This window comes from Heteronotia binoei, chromosome 16 (genome assembly GCF_032191835.1).
Source record: "Heteronotia binoei isolate CCM8104 ecotype False Entrance Well chromosome 16, APGP_CSIRO_Hbin_v1, whole genome shotgun sequence".
Lineage (NCBI taxonomy): Eukaryota > Metazoa > Chordata > Lepidosauria > Squamata > Gekkonidae > Heteronotia > Heteronotia binoei.
The window spans coordinates 58,649,720-58,670,838 of record NC_083238.1 but is presented as its reverse complement, the minus strand read 5'-3'; positions in this window follow the sequence as shown (position 1 = coordinate 58,670,838).

Here is a 21,119-nt window from a genome sequence, read left to right as displayed (position 1 = left end):
GTCTGTTTGCTGTGACTCACACCGTGGTTTGCATCACTGACATTTATCTGTGCAGGGCGGAGTGCATTCAGTGGGTGAAAGAAGGTGAGCCGGATGACATCGGACGGGGTGTTCTAGATAAGAGCGTCGGACTCCAATGGCAGAAAACAAAGCATGTAATATACACCAAACACTGCCCATACACCAAAAAATGTTCCCTGTAAGCAATACTCCCTATGAGCAAAAATTCTACTTCGTGAGCGACTGGCATTAAAGTTGTGAGCTACTCCATAAATTAGTTTGCTCTGAGACCATTTTCTTCCTGAGCTAAGACCAAAATATGTGAGTCGGAGGCTAAAAAAACTGTGAACTGGCTCACACGAACTCAGCTTAGAGGGAACACTGACCAGCACAGCTTACCCGATTCTGGCAGCATTTACATGGTGGCGGGTATTGAGGTGATACACCCGTGTTTTGGCTTGATTGTTCTGAAATACTCCAAGGCATCAGTCCCCGACCTTTTTGGTACCAGGGACCGGTTTTGTGGAAGTCAATTTTTCCATGGACTGGGGTGTGTGTGGTGGTGGTGGTTTCAGGATAATACCATTGTGCACTTTATATCTATTAGTTTGGTATGGTGGTTAAGTGTGTGGACTCTTATCTGGGAGAACCGGGTTTGATTCCCCACTCCTCCTCTTGCAGCTGCTAGCATGGCCTTGGGTCAGCCATAGCTCTGGCAGAGGTTGTCCTTGAAAGGGAAGCTTCTGGGAAAGCTCTCTCAGCCCCACCTACCTCACAGGGTGTCTGTTGTGGGATAGGAAGGAAAAGGAGATTATGAGCTGCTTTGAGACTGAAATTCGGTGTGGAGGGCAGGATATAAATCCAATGTCGTCGTCGTTTTATTATTATTACTACATTGTATTATATAATGAAATAATTATACAACTCACGGCCCGGTTGCTAACATGCCATGGACTGGTACTGGTTCACGGAACGGGGTTTAGGGACCTCTGCTTTAAGGCAGTGGCTCACAACCTTTTCAGCACCAGGGACTGGTTTTGTGAAAGGCAATTTTCCCACAAACTGGTGTGTTTGTGTATAGGGGGGGGGGGGTGGTGCTGGTTTTTTTTTGTTGAGATCAAGGGAAGCTATGTTGGTGTGTGCTGCATTTGGCATGTATGATATGCTTTGCTTATTGCGGTTGATTATGTTTTTGTATTTTCAGTCCCACTTAGAAGCCAATATAGTTTGATCCAACCAAACTGCGACACAATACCTGGCAACGTGTCAACTTTTGGCTTTTGTTCATCTTTGCATGAACAAGGGTGTACTGCAAAAGGAACTTTGGAAGTACTGATTGAACAGGAGATCGTTTTTGCAGGAGGGAGAAGAATATACTTGTGGATTTCAGATACTCTGAGAGCTGGACAAGTGGGACTTTTGTATATACGCACATATTGTTTTGTTTCACTTGGCCCAGAGTGGTAAAGCTGCAGTACTGCAGTCCAAGCTCTGCTCACGACCTGAGTTCGATCCCGGTGGAGGCTGGGTTCAGGTAGCTGGCTCCAAGATGACTCAGCCTTCCATCCTTCTGAGGTCGGTAAAATGAGTACCCAGCTTGCTGGGGGGCAAAGTATAGATGACTGGGGAAGGCAAACCACCCCATAAAAAGTTTGCTGTGAAAACGTCATGATGTGACGTCACCCCAGAGTCAGAAACGACTTGTGCTTGTACAGGGGACTGCCTTTACCTTTTTAGTCCCCTGTGCAAGCACTGGTCGTTTCCGACTCTGGGGTGACGTCACATCACGACGTTTTCATGGCAGACTTTTTACGGGGTGGTTTGCCATTGCCTTCCCCATTGCCTTTCCCCCCAGCAAGCTGGGTACTCCTTTTACTGACCTCGGAAGAATGGAAGGCTGAGTCAACCTGGAGCCGGCGACCTGAACCAGCTTCCGCTGGGATCGAACTCAGGTCGTGAACAGAGGGCTCCGACTGCAGTACTGCAGCTTTACCACTCTGCGCCATGGGGCTCTTGCACAGGGGGCTACCTTTACCTTTTACCTTTGGGTCACTAACTGTTTGATATGAACTAAAAAAAGGAAGATGGAACATAAACTGATGGTGGAGAAAGATTTTATTGTGTGAATCTGCACAGTGTTCTTAATAGTGACTTTGGTTTTCAAAAAACGGGCCCCCAGCCCAGATACACATGGATCAGTTCTCCTTTATACCCTATGGGAATCGGTCTCCGTAGGGTATAATGGAGTGCCCAGCAGACGTCCCCCCCCCCTCCCTGCTTTCTGATGACCCTGAAGTGGGGGGAGGGTCTCCAGACTGGGGGATCTCCTGCTCCCACCTGGAGATTGGCAACCCTACAGACTTGGCCACCCTATTCTCACTCCCGCAGCCTGAATGGGTGACATCCAAAGAAAATCTGGGTCCAGGCTCTTGAGAGAACTGGCTCGCAGAGGAACCCCTCAGCCCAGCCCCAGAGCAGAACCTGAAAGACAGCTCCGTGGAGTTCTTTTCCACAGGTTTTGGATTCCACCTCCATCTAGCCTTCTATTTACGGCCCTCAGTGGGCGGGAAGGTTATGCATCAAATCTCACCTGAGGACAAAGTCACCCAGGACCCTCACCAAAAGGCTGGGTTTTTTTCCTTTGAATGCAAGACTTTGCAAGCAAATTCGCCCTTTTAATCACCACTCCACTTTTGTGTGATCCCTTGCTATTGCTTCTCCTAACAATGGATTGTCCATTAGGGGGGATTTGATTTGATGACAACTTGGGGGGGGGAGTGGCCCCATGGCACAGAGTGGTAAAGTAGCAGTACTGCAGTACTGTGGTCTGAACTCTCTGCTCATGACCTGAGTTCGATTCCGGCAGAAGCTGGATTCAGGTAGCCGGCCCAAGGCTGACTCAGCCTTCCATCCTTCCGAGGTCAGTCAAAGGAGTCTCCAGCTTGCTGGGGGGAAAGGGTAGATGACTGGGGAAGGAAATGGCAAACCACCCCGTAAAAAGTCTCCCGTGAAAACGTTGTGAAAGCAACGTCACGTCACCCCAGAGTCGGAAACGACTGGTGCTTGCACAGGGGACCTTTCCTTTGCATAAATCCCCCCTGCTGTCTTTTTTTTCCACATGTGGCGGACCTGCAAAAAGCGAAACTGGTACTGGACAATGATACATGAAATGTTACCAAAAAAACCTTGTAAAAATTCTATTCCGTTTAAAGCAGGGAGGCGTTTTGGATTCTGAGCATCTGCTCTGGTTTTATTGACCTTGAGTTGGAATTGGGCGTCGCCCTGAGAATCCGGCTGGTCGGTTCTTGCAACAGTTTAATAATTAGCTTGCTTTCTGATTAGATCCTTTCATTCTAATTGGATAATTTACCTTTTACCAACTTGCAGGTGAAGATTTTTTTTTTTGAACTGGTTTTCACAAAGGACACGAGATTGCGTCACGCGGCTTGGCCTGTGTGTCTTTTAACAGGTGTAAGAAGAACTAAGTTATTATTATTATAATTATTTGGCATGTTCAAACGCTGCTGGAAGTCGGGATGCCACCTCCAGGGGGGTACCACAGGAGAAGGGGTTTCCGTGTAAAGTCAAAGCGGATAGAACCCCACTGAAAAAAAATGAGTAGACTTCAATCCTTACATATCATGTATCCTATATACAACTTTAAACCAGTGTATACAAATATCAACATCAATTTCCAATTTCTTCCCCTCCAGAAAAATTTACAAATGATTAACAAACAACAATTCGTTCTAATACTTTCCAATAGAGGGATTTTCAGAAATCCTTCCTCCAATTAACGAAGTCCATAACGCAATCCATCACTTCCTACAAAATTCTTTCAAGTGGAGAGGCCAGGAAATCCTTGCAGCTTTCATAAAGACGTCTCCTCTACATTTCAAGACATTTCAAATACTGGTCTTCTTCACTGGAGAACCCAATGACGCTGCTTTAGCTTTGAACTTTGAGTCTGTGTAAGAAATTATTGAAATCGGGTTCCATTTCAACAGCCTGATTCTCTGATCCAATTCTATGAGCCCCCAAAGAAGGCTTAATTATTTCCAAATGGAGGGAAGGCATTGAAAAGGTGTGCAGTCCCTTTAAATGTGATGGCCAGAACTCCCTTTGGAGTTCAGTCATGCTAGTCACACCGTTGCTCCCGGCTCCACCCCTAAAGTCTCCTGGCTCCATCCCCAGAGTCCTCAGATGTTTCTTGAGTTGGACCTGGCCATCCTAACCCTTGAAAGATTTTTTTAATGGGTGAAACAGACAGGAGGAAGAGTTTCCCCCATAAATTTGCCAGATCTGACTCAAGAAATATCTAGGGACTTTGGGGCTGGAGCCAGGAGCAAGGAGTTCTGGCCATCACATTTAAAAGGACCGCCTTTAAAATGCCTTCGCTGCATTTGGAAATAATGAAGGATAGGGGCACCTCCTTTTGGGGCTCATAGAATTGGATCCCCTGATCCAATCTTTTTGAAACTTGGAGGGGTGTTTTGAGGAGAGGCACTGGATGCTATGTTGAAAATTGGTGCCTCTATCTCAAAAAACAGCCCTTCCAGAGCCCCAGATACCCACAAATAAATTCTCCATTATACCCCACAAGAATCAGCCTCCACAGGGAATAATGGAGTGCCCAGGGGACACTTCCCTCCCCCACCCCACTTTCTGATGACCCAGAAGTGGGGGGCCCCTCCAAAGTGGGGAATCTCCTGCCCCCAGCTGGGGATTGAACAACACTAATAGCTGGTGAAAAAGTCTTAAAGACCACTGAAATCCTTTACACAACAAACTCTATTATATTCACAGAACACATCAGAAGAGCATACTATGCTTCTCATACGACATACATCATTCCTATCATTGCATTTGAAACATAAATGCTTATCAAAGTTCTTAAAGTTACAGTCCCATGCACAAGAGAGCCAGTTTGGTGTAGTGGTTAAGTGTGCGGACTCTTATCTGGGAGAACCGGGTTTGATTCCCCACTCCTCCACTTGCAGCTGCTAGCATGGCCTTGGGGCAGCCATAGCTCTGGCAGAGGTTGTCCTTGAAAGGGCAGCTTCTGTCAGAGCTCTCTCAGCCTCACCCACCTCACAGGGTGTCTGTTGTGGGGGAGGAAGATAAAGGAGATTGTAAGCCGCTCTGAGTCTCTGATTCAGAGAGAAGGGCGGGGTATAAATCTGTCATCTTCTTCTACTTGCACTCAGTGTATCCTTCAGTCATCACTCCACACTCTGAATATCCAGCACAAAATCCAGTGGCCAGTTTTTCTTCTTTGATGGGTGATGTCAGGTAGCACTAGCAGACTGTAAAGTAGCTGTATTTCTTTCAAAAAAATAGGCAGCCACATGAATCCTAGGTTGACTTCATGTTTCTGCAATCCTTCTTCTTGACAGCAACTAAGATTGGAACTAGTGCTTTTTACATTTCTTACTCCAGCTTTACACAGCTCACAATCACTTATCATAGCCCTGCCCATACCTGGGGATTGCAGCAGAAAACAACACTTGTGTACAAAACACACAAAAATATATATGCTTTAAATGTTTTTAATTATTTTAACTGTTTAAATACCTAAACTTAATTTATGTGGGATTTTATGTTGTAAGCCGCCCTGAGCCACTTGGTGGGAAGGGCGGGATATAAATCATAAAACAAACAAACAAACAAATAAAATATATGTACAATGAGCTAGTGCCTATTGGAAATTTGATTCAGTGGTCTTAGTTGACATCAAAAAGAAAAATTGAGCAGGCTGGCTCTTCGAGGAAGCATTAAGTGCGAAACGTGATCCAAGTTCCTAGCATAGCTAGCTTTAAGAGGGGATTGGATAAAAATATGGAGCAGAGGTCCATCAATGGCTATTAGCTACTGTATATATATGTGTGTGTGTGTGTGTGTATACACACTCACACATATTGGCCACTGTGTGACACAGAGCGTTGGACTGGATGGGCCATTGGCCTGATCCAACATGGCTTCTCTTATGTTCTTATGTGACACAGAGTGTTAGACTGGATGGGCCATTGGCCTCATCCAACATGGCTTCTCTTATGTTCTTAAGTTGACGAGCACAAAAAAGGAACATCGCCTTCGGAGCCTGGATTTGAATGGAATTTGGATATCACACAAGATGGAATAAGAGGTGTGAAGGACTGTGTATCCTCTGGACATTTGAAGTTTTGTGGATCCTTTCCTTTTGTGAGATATTTTTGTATACTGTGTATTTGGTATTGTTGGAAAACAAACAGAGACAAACAAAAGAGACACATATATATGGTCAGGGGTCTGCCTATCTACGGGACCGCCTTTCTCCGCATGTTCCCCAGAGATCTGCGCTCAGGGACACAAAACCTACTGTCCATCCCTGGACCAAAGGTGGTCAGGCTATGCTTCACATGGGCTAGGGCCTTCTCGGTGGCAGCACCAGAAATGTGGAATGCCCTCCTGGAGGCCATAAGGGCAAAACTGAACTGTTCCGACAGGCCTTTAACATCTAAGGCAGGAGAGGACTGCCACTCCACATCGCTAAGAGCTACGACTACTATACGATCACCATCAGGAAAGAAGAGCCCACTTGTATTGAAGTTGCGCAGCACCATACAATGCGTTTAATTGTAATTGTACTTTATTGGTTTTTAATTGTAAATATAAATGTCTGAACTGACTTAGCCGCCATGAGTTCGCTTGTGCAGAGGGCAGGGTAGAAATTTAAGGGAAATTTATATGTAGTCTGTTTTGTGCACAGTTGTTATTTTCTGCTGTTATAGACTGCGTTGCCACTTTTTTGAGGCACACACCTGGGGATCGGCAACCCTATTCTCCCCCCACCCCACCTCGCCAGTAACATTGCCAGCTTCAGGTTGGGGAATATCTGGAAATTTTAGGGGTGGCGCCTGAAGAAGATGGGTTTTGGAGTGGGCAGGGACCTCCGTGGGGTACAACGCCATATGGGTCACCTTCCAAAGAAGTAATTTTCTCCAAGGGAGCTGGTCTCTGTTGCCTGGAGATCCCAGGAAAATCTCCAGCTACTGCCTGGAGGCTTGGCAACCCAAAAAAGAGTTGCGCAGGATGTGGAGCTGGAGCACAAGCAAAAGCACCGATTGCAACAGACTCCTGAAGTAAAATGAGCACTTTAAAGACGTGCAACTCAATACACGTTTCGATAGAAAAATGTCTCAAACAACTTTGTTTATTCAGTCTACATGATCTTCACCAGCAAATGGGTGTGGAAATTCAATCCATTCGACGTATCATAAATTCACATGGAATGGCCTGAGTGGATCACTGCAACACCTCAAAAGCACAGCACTGACAGGCAAAAACGGTCTATTTCGCTGTAAGCTTTACCTAAGCCGTAGCTTGTTCACTCATTACAGTTTATCTTCCACTCTCCTACGAAGTTTCCCTCTAACACTTTCAAGAAATCTCCAGCCACTGCCTGGAGGCTGGCAACCCGAGCAGGAGTGAAAAGCGACTCTTAAGCTGAAAGGTGTACAGGAAATGGAGAGAAGAACAGGGTTCTCCAGCCTTTTGAATGGACCTCCTAAACTTCCCTTTTTACAGGAGAACAAGATAAATATTCAGGCCTCTTTGTATGTCGTATAAGCAACTGTAGACAGAGGGAAAGAGATCCCATTCTCAAAAGCAGAACTTTGGCATTTAATCTGGGGGGAAGAATAGGGAGATTTACTTGAGGCAGACAAAAGACGCCCTGAGGGGTGAGCTAGCCAGGTAGAGTGATAATAGGGTTACTTTATTTTTGAAAAGGAAAAAAAAGGACACACTTCCCAACTGACTACCTCAAACAAATGATCCTTGTGACAAATCTCGTTTTATATTCCCCTCCCATTAAAGCTGTGGTCGCTGGCTGTCACTCACTTCTGACCCCAGTCCTAACCTTCTGACCCCAAAAGAGGACACTTTCAACAGTTTATTTTTTAAAAAAAGAGCCCCGAAGAGGACAGACAAACACAAAAGAGAGAGGACATGTCCTGTAAAAAGAGGATATCTGGTAACCAATGTTCCCTCTGAGCTGTAGAGGCTTGTGAGGAAAAACTCTACTTTGTGAGCTACTGGCATTAAAGTGGTGAGCTCCTGCATCAATTAGTTTGCTCCGTCTGAGCCATTTTTCCTGAGCTGAGACAAAAATGTGTGAGCTGGAGGCTAAAGAATTGTGAGCTAGCTCACTAACTCAGCTTAGAGGGAAAACCGCTGGTAACCCTAGTGATAACAGTGATTATAAAAGATGCCCCTCCCTCAATAGATTTGGGATGCTCTCTTTTTCTCTCCTCACGGCCGGCCCCGTGGCGCAGAGTGGTAAAGCAGCAGTACTGCAGTACTGTGGTCTGAACTCTCTGCTCATGACCTGAGTTCGATTCCGGCGGAAGCTGGGTTCAGGTAGCCGACTTGAGGTTGACTCAGCCTTCCATCCTTCCGAGGTCGGTAAAATGAGTCCCCAGCTTGCTGGGAGGAAAGTGTAAAAGACTGGGGAAGGCAATGGCAAACCACCCCGTAAAAAGTCTGCCGTGAAAACGTTGTGAAAGCAACGTCACCCCAGAGTCGGAAACAACTGGTGCTTGCACAGGGGACCTTTCCTTTTCCTTTCCTTTTTCTCTCCTAAAAGCCTTCTGGGAAATATACAAAGATGCTCTAACACAGAGGTGGCCAAATTGTGGCTCGGGAGCCACATATGGCTCTTTCACGCATATTGTGAGGCTCTTGAAGCCCCCACCTCCCCAATGGCCAGCTTGGAGAAGGCATTTATCTTTAAATCATCATCATCATCACCTTTAATTTGTATCCCACCCTCTCTGCAAGCAGACTCAGGGCGGCTAACACTCAGTTCAAAACTTCAAACAATAAATACAATTAAATAGTTCAAAACTTCAAACAGTAAGTACAGTTAAAACATTTTGTAACATTTTAAATCATTTCTCCAAGCCAAACCACCCAGCAGCTTGGAGAATGCATTTAAAGTTAAAGTTGCTTTCTTTCTAGCTCCCCCTCCCATCTTCCTTCCTTCCATCCATCTTACAGTTCTCAAACATCTGACAATTCACATCTTGCGGCGGCTCTCCAACATCTGACATTTATTCTGCGCGGCTCTTACGTTAAGCAAGTTTGGCCACCCCTGCTCGAAGACCCCAGGAATGAGTATATCCATTTCAAGAAAGTGACTTGAAAGTCAGGAGACTTTCTGTCTAATGTGGTTTGAGATCCATGAGGAAAGAAAGCTGATGCATTAATTAATAAACTCAAGGAGAAACTCATCAAGGGGATTTTATTGCCTTCAGAAGACAACTCCCTTTTGTTGCACCAGTGCGGCTCCTTTTGATATTCCTCTTTCCCATTGGTGAGAAAGATGAAGCATAAATGATGTAAGCAAATAAATGAATCCCAGAGGGGAAGCCGTATTTAGGATCCTCATGCAGCCAGCATTATTAGGGCTGCCACCTCCAATTCAAGAAATATCGGGGGACTTCGGGGGTGGAGCCAGGAGACTTTGGGGGTGGAGCCAGGAGACATTGAGGGGTGGAGCCAGGAGCAAGGTGGTGACAAGCATAATTGAACTCCAAAGGGAATTCTGGCCATAACGTTTAAAGCTTAAATTTTAAACGCCTTCCCTCCATTGGAAATAAAGAAGAATAGAAGCACCTTATTCTGGGGCTCATAGAATTGGACCCCCCTGGTCCAATACTTTTGAAACTCAGAGGGTATTTTGGGGAGAGGCACTGGATGCTATGCTGCAAATTTGATGCCTCTAACTCAAAAAACAGCCGCCCCCCCAAGGCCCAGATATTAGTGGATCAACTTTCTATTATACCCGGCCTATGGGAATTGGTCTCCATAGAGAATAATGGAGTGCCCAGCAGACATTTCCCTCCCCCCCCCCCGCTTTCTGATCATCCTGAAGTGGGGGGAGGGCCTCCAAACCAGGGGATCCCCTGCCCCCACCTGGGGGATTGTGTCAAAGGTTGTGTATAACCTGAACTATACAAAAAGCCACTGCTCACAACCAAAACGCTGCAGAATTAAAACCAATTTCATATCTAGTATGCACAAATAAACAACACGAATTCAAAAGCAACACAGTTGCAGGTTTGAAACACTATTGGCTCGAATTGATATTTGTAAATCGTGCGGTTCCACTGCTTGCAACGAATGTTCGTATTTAAAGAGCCACCGATCTATTTCTTCCCGTCCTTTCTGTGCGTGGAATATGGCGACTGATGACACAGTTCTTTAAGGTTGATGGTAAGTTCAGTAATTATTGTTCCCAAGATGAGAATAGCACAACGGTGAACCGGTAATCATTCCGTTTCCCACAAACGCTTCGACTGGCGCATATCCATTGCTTGGAACAGAATTTCTAAAAGCAACATACAAATTCTAAGGAATACATCACATTCAAAATAAAATTTTGCACATTTTCCAGGTTTTTATATCTTCAACTCAGCAAGCGATACAGATCGCAACCCCTTTATTCGAGTCAAACTTTCAGACTCCGGCAGCTTAGAGCATAGCGGAGAGCTCCCATACTAAAAGGACTAATCGGTATCAGGTGTACATGCCACACATTTCCTTAAAGGTATCTCCACATTATACAACATGATTTTAAAACACTTACCTATGCATGATTTGATTGATACAATCGATACTTAAAAACTGACATAGATTTTATTATGATCGATACACATAAGCTACTCCTAGCTGATAGTATAAATACAACCACTTTACAAGAAGCATGCTAAATCCAAACTGGAATTTAGACCCTCTGGGGCCACAGCTGCTAACTTGAAAGTCCAGAAAGATTCCTCATGCAAAAGAATTCTATGGGCATTGAAACTATCTACATGTTCAGGAAACCTTATATATGGCAACAAACTTAAAGCTGTCTATACTATGGCCAGCCTACATCCAATGATTTACGAGAGGGGCATCGGGGACTGAAAAGCGCAACCTAGATTTGTGTTCAAGCAAATGTGTCCTCAAAGCTCTAATTGTGCTCCCCACGTAGATCTTAGAGCACCCACAAATTAGACAGTACATGACTCCCTTGGACTGACAGGTTGTAAATGATTTCATAAATCATTGGATGCAGGCTGGCCGTAGTATTGACAGCTTCTATTTTTATAGATTCTATTCCTTAGAATTTGTATGTTGTTTTTTGAAATTCTGTTCCAAGCAATGGATATGCGCCAGTCGAAGCATTTGTGGGAAACGGAATGTTTACCGGTTCACCGTTGCGCTATTCTCATCTTGGGAACAATAATTACTGAACTTACCATCAGCCATAAAGAACTGTGTCATCAGTCGCCATATTCCGCACACAGGAAGTACGGGAAGAAATAGAGCCGTGGCTCTTTAAATACGGGCATTTGTTGCAAGCAGTGGAATGGCATGATTCACAACTATCAGTTCGAGTCAACAGTGTTTCAAACCTGCAACTGTGTTGCTTTTGAATTCATGTTGTTTATCTGTGCATACTAAATATAAAATTGGTTTTAATTCTGCAGCGTTTTGGTCGTGAGCAGTGACTTTTTGTATAGTTCCCACCTGGGGGTTGGCAACCCTAAGAATTATGGTCCTGTAGAAGAACCTTAAACTGCAACCAAGGAATCAGAAAGAGACTGAGGCTGCGATCACACACACTAAATAATGCACTTTCAATCCGCTTTCAATGCACTTTCCAACTGGATTGTACTGTAGGAACCGGCAAAATCCCACTTGAAAGTGGATTGAAAGTGCATTATTTAGTGCATGTGATTGTAGCCTGAGATGGAGAAGGGCAACCATGAAGGAGCTAGAAAAGATCCAGATGGGCAGCTGCATTAGTCTGTCTGTAGAAGTAGAAAAGAGTGACAGTCCAATAGCACCTTAAAGACTAGCAACGTTTATGGCAACACAGGAGCTTTCGTGAGTCAGAAGCAGTGACGCACAAAAGTTCATCCCCTGCCACAAATTTTGTTAGTTGCAGGGGGTTTTATTTTGTAGCAGGAGCTCTTTTGCATGTTAGGCCACACCCCCATCATGTCGCCAATCCTCCAAGAGCTTGCAGGGCTCTTAGTACAGGGGCTTCTGTAAGCACCAGGAGGATTGGCTACATCAGGGGTGTGTGGCCTCGTATGCAAAGGAGCTCCTGCTAGAATTCCACCCCTGCACACAACCACACAACCTCAAAGGCTAATGACATTTATGTATGACACCAGATGCTTCTTTAAGCTAGAAGAAGAAGATGTTGATATTGGATTTATACTCCGCCTTTCACTCCGAATTTCAGAGTCTCAGAGCGGCTTACAATCTCCTTTGCCTTCCTCCCCTACCCTGTGAGGGAGGTGGGACTGAGAGAGCTATGACAGAAGCTGCCCTTTCAAGGACATCTCCTGCAAGAGCTATGGCTGACCCAAGGCCATTCCAGCAGCTGCAAGTGGAGGCGTGGGGAATCAAGCTCGGTTCTCCCAGATAAGAGTTCACGCATTTAATTACTGCACCAAATTGACCTCAGCAGATGCATGAAGCGTGACACGCAGTTGGCTGACAGATTGATCACCAGAGCTACGAACAACAGAAAGGCTCAAAGATTCAAGGGTTTCCCAGGCTAAGGTGTGTGAAATTCATAGAGCAGAGCAGTGGCATAAACAAGATCAACTCCAAAGCCTCCGCTTACCTACTCACAGTGGGTGTGAACCATTCCTAACCGCTGATGTATCCATGAGGACATAGGATAGATGTGTATAGCATTCCTCTGGAGGGAAAAATAACCTTCTGTCCTAAGCAAAATAAAGAGAGCCAGTTTGGTGTTGTGATTAAGAGCGGCAGACTCTTATCTGGAGCACCGGGTTTGATTCTCCACTCCTCCACGTGAAGCCAGCTGGGTGACCTTGGGTCAGTCACAGTTCTCTCAGCCCTCCCCCCAAATAAACCTTTGTTGTTGTTCAATTGCACAGTCAAGTTCGACTCTATGAGACCCCATGGACCAAGTCATGCCAGGCCCTCCTGTCTTCCACCATCCTCCGAAGTCTGCTCAAATTCGTGTTTGTTACATCAGTAACCCTGTCCAGCCATCTCCTCTTTTGCCATCCCCTTCTTTTTTTGCCTTCTGTCTTTCCTAGCATCAGGATCTTCTCCAGGGAGTGCTCCCTTCTCATTGGGTGGCCAAAGGAGTTGAGCTTCAGCTTCAGCACCTGACCTTCCAGGGAACAGTCAAGGTTGATTTCCCTTAGGACTGACTGATTGGATCTTCTTGCAGCCCAAGGGACTCTCAAGAGTCTTCAGCACCACATCTCAAAAGCATCTCTTCTTCTGCTCTCGGCGTTCCTTATGGTCCAGCTCTCACAGCCATACATTACTACTGGGAATACCATCGCCTTGACTATATGGACTTTTGTTGGGAGGGTGATGTCTCTGCTTTTTATTATACTGCCTAGGTTCACCTTAACTGTTATGTCAAGGAGCAAACGTCTTTTAATTTCATGGCTACAGTCAAATAAACCTAGCTCACCGCAAAAAGAGCTAGAGATTCAGGCAGCCAGACAATCTTTGGATCTCCTGGCTATACTACATATGATAATTATTAATTATTTCCCTACAAGATCCCTCCTGCTGAGCTACTATAACTTTGAAATCTATAGATGAGTGTTCAGGGAAGCCAAAAACCTCTCTAGAATCATCGAGTTGGGAAGGGCTGCAAATACAGTAGAAGACAGAAACAGGATCCAGGATGATCTTGACAGGCTGGAAAATGACTAAAACCAATACAATGAATTCTAACAGGGATAAATGTAGAGTTCTGCATTTAGGTAGGAAGAATCCAATGCATGGTTATAGTTTGGGAAGACTTGTTTTGGCAGAAGTATGTGCAAAAAGGATCTAGGGGGTCTTAGAGGACCATACACTGAACATGAGTCAACAGTGTGATTATGTAGCTAAAAAGGCAAATGCAATATTGGGCTGTATTAACAGAAGTATAGTGTCCAGATCATGTGAAGCGTATCGCTTTACTCTGCTCTGGTAAAACCTCACCTGGAGTATTTTGTTCAGTTTTAGGCACCACATTAGACAAGCTGGAACGGGCCCAGAGGACGGCAACAAAGATGGTGAGGGGTCTGGAGACCAAGTCCTATGAAGAAAGGTTGATGGAGCTGGACATGTTTCACCTGGAGAGGAGGCAGCTGAGAGGTGACAGGATCACCATCTTCAAGTACTTGAAGGGCTGTCATATGGAGGATGGTGTGGAATTGTTTTCTGTGGCTCCAGAAGGTAGGACCAGAACCAACAGGTTGAAATTAAATCAAAAGAGTTTCTGACTCAACATTAGGAAGAACTTCCTGACCATTAGAACAGTTTCTCAGTGGAACAGCCTTCCTCAGGAGGTGGTGGGCTCTCCTTCCTTGGAGGTTTTTAAACAGAGGCTAGATGGCCATCTGACAGCAATGAAGATCATGTGAATTTAGGGGGAGGTGTTTGTGAGTTTAGAGTGGTTCCTCAGTGGAACAGGCTTCCTCCTTGGAAGGTGGTGGGCTCTCTTTCCTTGGAGGTTTTTAAACAGAGGCTAGATGGCCATCTGACAGCAATGCTGATCCTGTGAACTTAGGGGGAGGTATTTGTGAGTTTCCTACATTGTGCAGGGTGTTCGACTAAATGACCCGGGGGGGGGGCGTGCCTTCCAACTCTATAATTCTTTGATTCTAAGGGACCTTCAGGATCATCTAGTCCAATCCCAAACCCTTCATGGGTTTCTGATGGCTTCTCAATTTCCAGATGGGGCTTAGAGATCATCCAGATTGACAACTGATCTCTACTGCAAACGTCAGCTCCCTGGAAGGAAATGGTGGCTTCAGAGGGTGGACTCTACAACATCACACCTGCACTGAACTTCCTCCCTGAAGCGCCCTCAAACCCTTGAAGCAAAGGTGAATGGGTCAGCATAGAGAGAACCCCTCACTGGCCAGATAGTTGGCCTATCCTTTTTCACTGAGACAATGCCTTGCTTACAAGGGAGCAGTATCATAAGAACATAAGAGAAGCCATGTTGGATCAGGCCAACGGCCCATCCAGTCCAAACACTGTGTGTCACACAGTGGCCGAAAAACCCAAGTGCCATCAGGAGGTCCGCCAGTGGGGCTAGAAGCCCTCCCACTGTGCCCCTCCCCCTGAAACACATCACTGCCCCAGACAGAGACTTCTAACAATACACTGTGGCTCATAGCCACTGATGGACCTTTGCTCCATATGCTTATCCAATCCCCTCTTGAAGCTGTCTATGCTTGTAGCTGCCACCACCTCCTGTGGCAGTGAATTCCACATGTTAATCACCCTTTGGGGTGAAGAAGGGACTTCCTTTTATCTGTTCTAACCCGACTGCTTAGCCATTTCACTGAGTGCCCACGAGTTCTTGTATTGTGAGAAAGGGAGAAAAGGACTTCTTTCTCTACTTTTTCCATCCCATGCAGAATCTTGTCAACCTCTATCATGTCACCCCGCAGTCGACGTTTCTCCAAGCTAAAGAGCCCCAAGCATTTTAACCTTTCTTCATAGGGGAAAGTGTTCCAACCCTTGAATCATTCTAGTTGCCCTTTTTCTGCCCTTTTAATGAAAACAAGGTCGCCAGCTCGGGTTGGGAAATACCTGGGAATTTGGGGGGGTGGAGGCAGGTTTAGGGAGGGGGGGGGGACCTCAGCAGGGTCCATACCATAGAGTCCATCATCAAAAGCAGCAATTTCCTTCAGGGAAACTGATCTTGGTCATCTGGAGATCAACCATAAGAGCAGGAGATCTCCAGGTGCCACCTGGAGAATAGCAAACCTCACCCTCAGGTTCCACACACCAAATCTCCAGGTTTTTTCCCAACCCAGAACTGGCAACCGTACTTATTCTCCAGGAGAACTGATCTCTGTTGTCTGAAGATCAATGGAAATTGTGAGAGGACTCAGGCCCCCACCTAGAGGTTGGAAGCCCTAACTGCAGCCAGTTTGCCTTAGTGGTTAAGTGTGTGGACTCTTATCTGGGAGAACTGGGGTTGTAATTCCCCACTCCTTCACATGCAGCTGGTGGAGTCACCTTGAGTTGGTCATGGTTCTCTCAGAGCTGTTCTCTCAAGAGCAGTTTCTGTCAGAGCTCTCTCAGTCTCACCCACTTCACAGGGTGTCTGTTGTGGTCAGAGGAAGGGCAAGGAGATTGTAAGCAGTTCTGAGACTTTGAGTGAAGGGGTAGGGGGAAATTCCAATATCATCATCTTCTTTATTCAGCTCTAGCAATATATTCCTCCAACCCTCCCTTCCACTCCTCCTTCACATGCAGCCAGCTGGGTGACCTTGGATCAGTCACAGTTCTCTCAGAGCTCTCACAGCCCCAACTACCTCACAGGGAATCTTTCTCTTTCTTTCTTTCTTTCTTTCTTTCTTTCTTTCTTCTTCTTTCTTTCTTTCTTTCTTTCTTTCTTTCTTTCTTTCTTTCTTTCTTTCTTCTTTCTTTCTTTCTTTCTTTCTTTCTTTCCTCCCTCCCTCCCTCCCTCCCTCCCTCCCTCCCTCCCTCCCTCCCTCCCTCCCTTCCTTTCCTTCCTTCCTTCCTTCCTTCCTTCCTTCCTTCCTTCCTTCCTTCCTTCCTTCCTTCCTTCCTTCCTTCCTTCCTTCCTTCCTTCCTCTCTCTCTCTCTGCAAAAAAGCACTGTTGATAAGTCCCCTCCATCCCCCACAGGTTGTCAGGTGGTACCTGGAGACTCTAGTTGGAAAATTATACAGTAGCTGTACCAAATGAAGTTGTTCCCTTAGCGATTTGATTAGGAGGTTGCACCTCTCTCTGCCTAGAGTGCAAATTTATATTGCAGTGCAGGAGTTTCAGAAAAAAGATGTACAGGAGAGATTGCTGAAATGCACTACTTAGGAGAATGTGTCGCTGAATCAGTAATGCACTCTCCAAAATTGTAATAAATAGACAGGACCACTGAGACAGCGTTTCCCTCCCCCGCTTCCCCAATGATTCATGACAGATTTTGTCACAAAAATCTATGTATTTTGACCAATGAGAATATGCGTTCAGGAGATACTGGAGAAAGTAATTATCCCTTGCATTGTTCATGCGCTCGCTGCAAGGCACTGAAAGAAAAAAACTGAGCACAGGAGAGTTTCCAATACAGAATAATCACCTGACTTGATACTTTAAGAAGGGTATCATGGGAAAAAACACTCTGTGTCCAGAAGAACATAAGAGAAGCCATGTTGGATCAGGCCAATGGCCCCTCCAGTCCAACACTGTGTCCACATAGTGGCCAAAACCCAGAGACCATCAGGAGGTCCACCAGTAGGGCCAGAACTCTAAAAGCCTTGAGGCTAATGGCCACTGATGGACATCTGCTCCATATAAGAACATAAGAGAAGCCATGTTGGATCAGGCCAATAGCCCATCCACTCCAACACTCTTTGTCACACAGTGGCCAAAAAACCCAGGTGTCATCAGCAGGTCCACCAGTGGGGCCAGGACACTAGAAGCCCTCCCACTGTGTCCCCCACCCCAAGCACCAAGCATACAGAGCATCACTTGCCCCAGACAGAGAGTTCCAACAATATGCTGTGGCTAGTAGCTACTAATGAACCTCTGTTCCATATGCTTATCCAGTTCCCTTTTGAAGCTGTCTATGCTTGTAGCTGCCACCACCTCCTGTGGCAGTGGATTCCACATGTTCATGCGCTTGGTGGCTATATATGTATAAGTGCTGGGCCATGTGTGTCATAAAATGTAATGCCAGGTAGGAGAGATATTAACTATATAAAGGACACAGACAAACACACACACTCAGCCTAATTCACTTCACTGGCTTGTTGAGCCTCAGCCAACAGAAGAAAGAGAGGCTTGGCTCCGTAGCTCTGCTGTGCAACTGGGAGAACCTGGCAAAGCAAGCTCTCCTTCCCTCACTTCCTACCCAAGGGAGGAGCTTTGCTCTGTAGCTCCTGTGCGATTGAGCAAGCCTGGCAAAGCAAGTTGCAATGCAGAAGGAAGCAATAGAGAGAGAAGGAAGCAGATGACAGCCAGTTGCTCGGGGGCCTGAAAGGGGCTCTCCAGGGCCCTGATTTGACCCGTGGACTGTATGTTTGACACCCCTGCTTTTGACAAATACTGCCCTGACCCCCAAAACATATACCTTTATTATGCACTTTGCGTTTTGTTTGTGAGAACGATGCAGCATTTTGTTAGCGCACCCAGCACGCGCATATATTTCGGTGGATTTATAGTACCGACGTGCCCCTTTTTCTTCCTCTCTCTGCGGTGCTTGTGTTTTCCAGTGGTTTTCCTGGAGAGCAAACTTCATTTGAATTAATGCAAGGATTATGAATTATCGGAGTTCCCGAGAAATCCTAAAGAGAGTTTTGCCCTTCGAAGCCGGTTAACTTCAAGGGACTCGGAAGGGGGTAACTCTACTTAGAAATGCCCCGTTAATCATTTTGGATGCGTCCCACGGGTAGGGACGCACTGCTGGGAAAGAATACTTTTGCATTTTGTTATACGAGGCCAAGGGAACAAATCGCGCAGCAGGGCACCCTGCGCAGAGCAGTGGGAGAGACCCTGCAACCAAAACAAAGCAGTCCGAAGTCAATTTAACGCCCTATATCTCTTGCAGCCTCCTTAGGCTTTTTAATGGCAAGCTGTCCGGGAGACGGAACCCCTACTGCACCCCGCGGAGTCTGACCTCATTATTTTGTGAACGACTCTTTCAAAACTACCTCTATAGCATTTTGGGGGGAAAGCAATATGATAGTTGCACGGGGAAACGGAAGCCATGTTCGAGCCATTTATTCCAGATTCGTCTTCTCTCAGACTTTGGCAGTAACCGTAAACGAAGCGGATTAATCATTCAAACCGGCACAACGTTTCAAATGCATCTGTGACAGGTGTTGGGGGTCTCTTTTCACAGTTGGGCACACTCAGATCTTGCCGTTCGATTCCCATTAATACTAATAGGAGCTGCTCACCAGCTGAACGCCGGGTTCTATTCTGCTGGATGACCCTGCCAGTAAATGAAATAACCCGATGAATATGTATAGGTTATGTCCAAAGAAAGCAAGCCTGTTTTGTGTTGTTATCTCTGACCCTTGCCTCTCCCCTAGTTACACTAGCGAGATTTTGCTTTGGGAGGCCTGTGGTTTCCATAGAATTCTTCTCAGCTCAAGGGAACAGACATTATTTTTCCATTTTACAAGCATGCTACTAAAGCACATGTTTCTGGTTGTTTCCCCTAGTTGTATGAAGAAGACTGCAGATTTATACCCCACCCTTCTCTCTGAATCAGAGACTCAGGGTGGCTTACAATCTTCTATATCTTCTCCCCCACAACAGACATCTTGTGAGGTGGGTGGGGCTGAGAGGGCTCTCAGAGAAGCTGCCCTTTCAAGGACAACTCTGCGAGAGCTATGGCTGATCCAAGGCCATTCCAGCAGGTGCAAGTGGAGGAGGGGGGAATCAAATCCGGTTCTCCCAGATAAGAGTCAGCGCACTTACCCACTACACCAAACTGAAAACACCCAAGAGCAGATCTGCTGCATGGTTTTCATTGACGGTTTTTTTTTTAAATTTCAAATATTTCTTTATTGAAAATTCAAACGGCTTACATAAAATCATAAAGCTTCAAAATTTGATACAACTTAAATTTCACACATAGATAATAACACAAAAAAATAAATCTAAGTTAAATAATTAGCAAAATGAATTCTTAAGAACATAAGAGAAGCCATGTTGGATCAGGCCAATGGCCCATCCAGTCCAACACTCTGTGTCACAGTGGCCAATATATGTGTGTGTGTATATCTACACACACACACACATACATACATACATACATACACACACACACATATACTGTGGCTAATAGCCACTGATGGACCTCTGCTCCATATTTTTATCCAATCCCCTTTTAAAGCTGGCTATGCTTGTAGCCGCCACCACCTCCTATGGCAGTGAATTCCACATGTTAATCACACTTTGGGAGAAGAAGTGCTTCCTTTTATCCGTTTTAACCGGACTGCTCAGCAATTTCATGGAGTGCCCAGAAGTTCTCGTATTGTCAGAAAGGGAGAGAAGTACTTATTTCTTTTCTTTCTCCGTCCCGTGCATAATCTTGTCAACCTCTATCATGTCACGCCGCAGTCGACGTTTCTCCAAGCCAAAGAGCCCCAAGCGTTTTAACCTTTCTTCATAGGGAAAGTGTTCCAAACCTTTAATCATTCTTCAAAACGGCGACCGCTTTTTCATTACAGACTTATACCGAGGTGTCATAGCACATGACTGGACCTCATCGGTGATCTTATCAATAGTAAAATAATCTCAAACTTTGAGATACCAAGCTTGAATATTGGGAGACAGCACATCTTTCCATTTACAAGTAGTAACCGCTTTAGCCGCTGTAAGTAAATTCATTATAAGCTCTCTATCTCGTTTTGAGGCAGAACCAGATTCCCATAGATTTAGAAGAATCAGACTTGGAGAAAATGGAATCAGGTGTTATGTGATCTTGAAAATTTCCTTAATCACCTGTTTCCAAAAAATGGTAATCACAGGGCAAGATCACCAAGCATGAAAAAAGGTTGTCCTAGAACCACAACTTTTCCAACAATGTGGAGGCAGGTCTGGGACTGAGTGCGAGATTTGAGCAGGGGCTAGGTACCATATGGAAATCACCTTATATGTTTGGAGCCTAATATTAAAAGCAGGTGATGTGTATACAGCAGAATTCCAAATATGACTCCATCGCCCATTAATGGCTATTAGCCTCAAGGCTTTTGGAGTTCTGGCCCTGCTGGTGAATCTCCTGATGGTCTCTGGGTTTTGGGCACTATGTGACACAGTGTTGGACTGGATGGGCCTTTGGCCTGATCCAACATGGCTTCGCTTATGTTCTTATGTGACACAGAGTGTTGGACTGGATGGGCCATTGGCCTGATCCAACATGGCTTCGCTTATGTTCTTATGTGACACAGAGTGTTGGACTGGATGGGCCTTTGGCCTGATCCAACATGGCTTCGCTTATGTTCTTATGTGACACAGTGTTGGACTGGATGGGCCTTTGGCCTGATCCAACATGGCTTCGCTTATGTTCTTATGTGACACAGAGTGTTGGACTGGATGGGC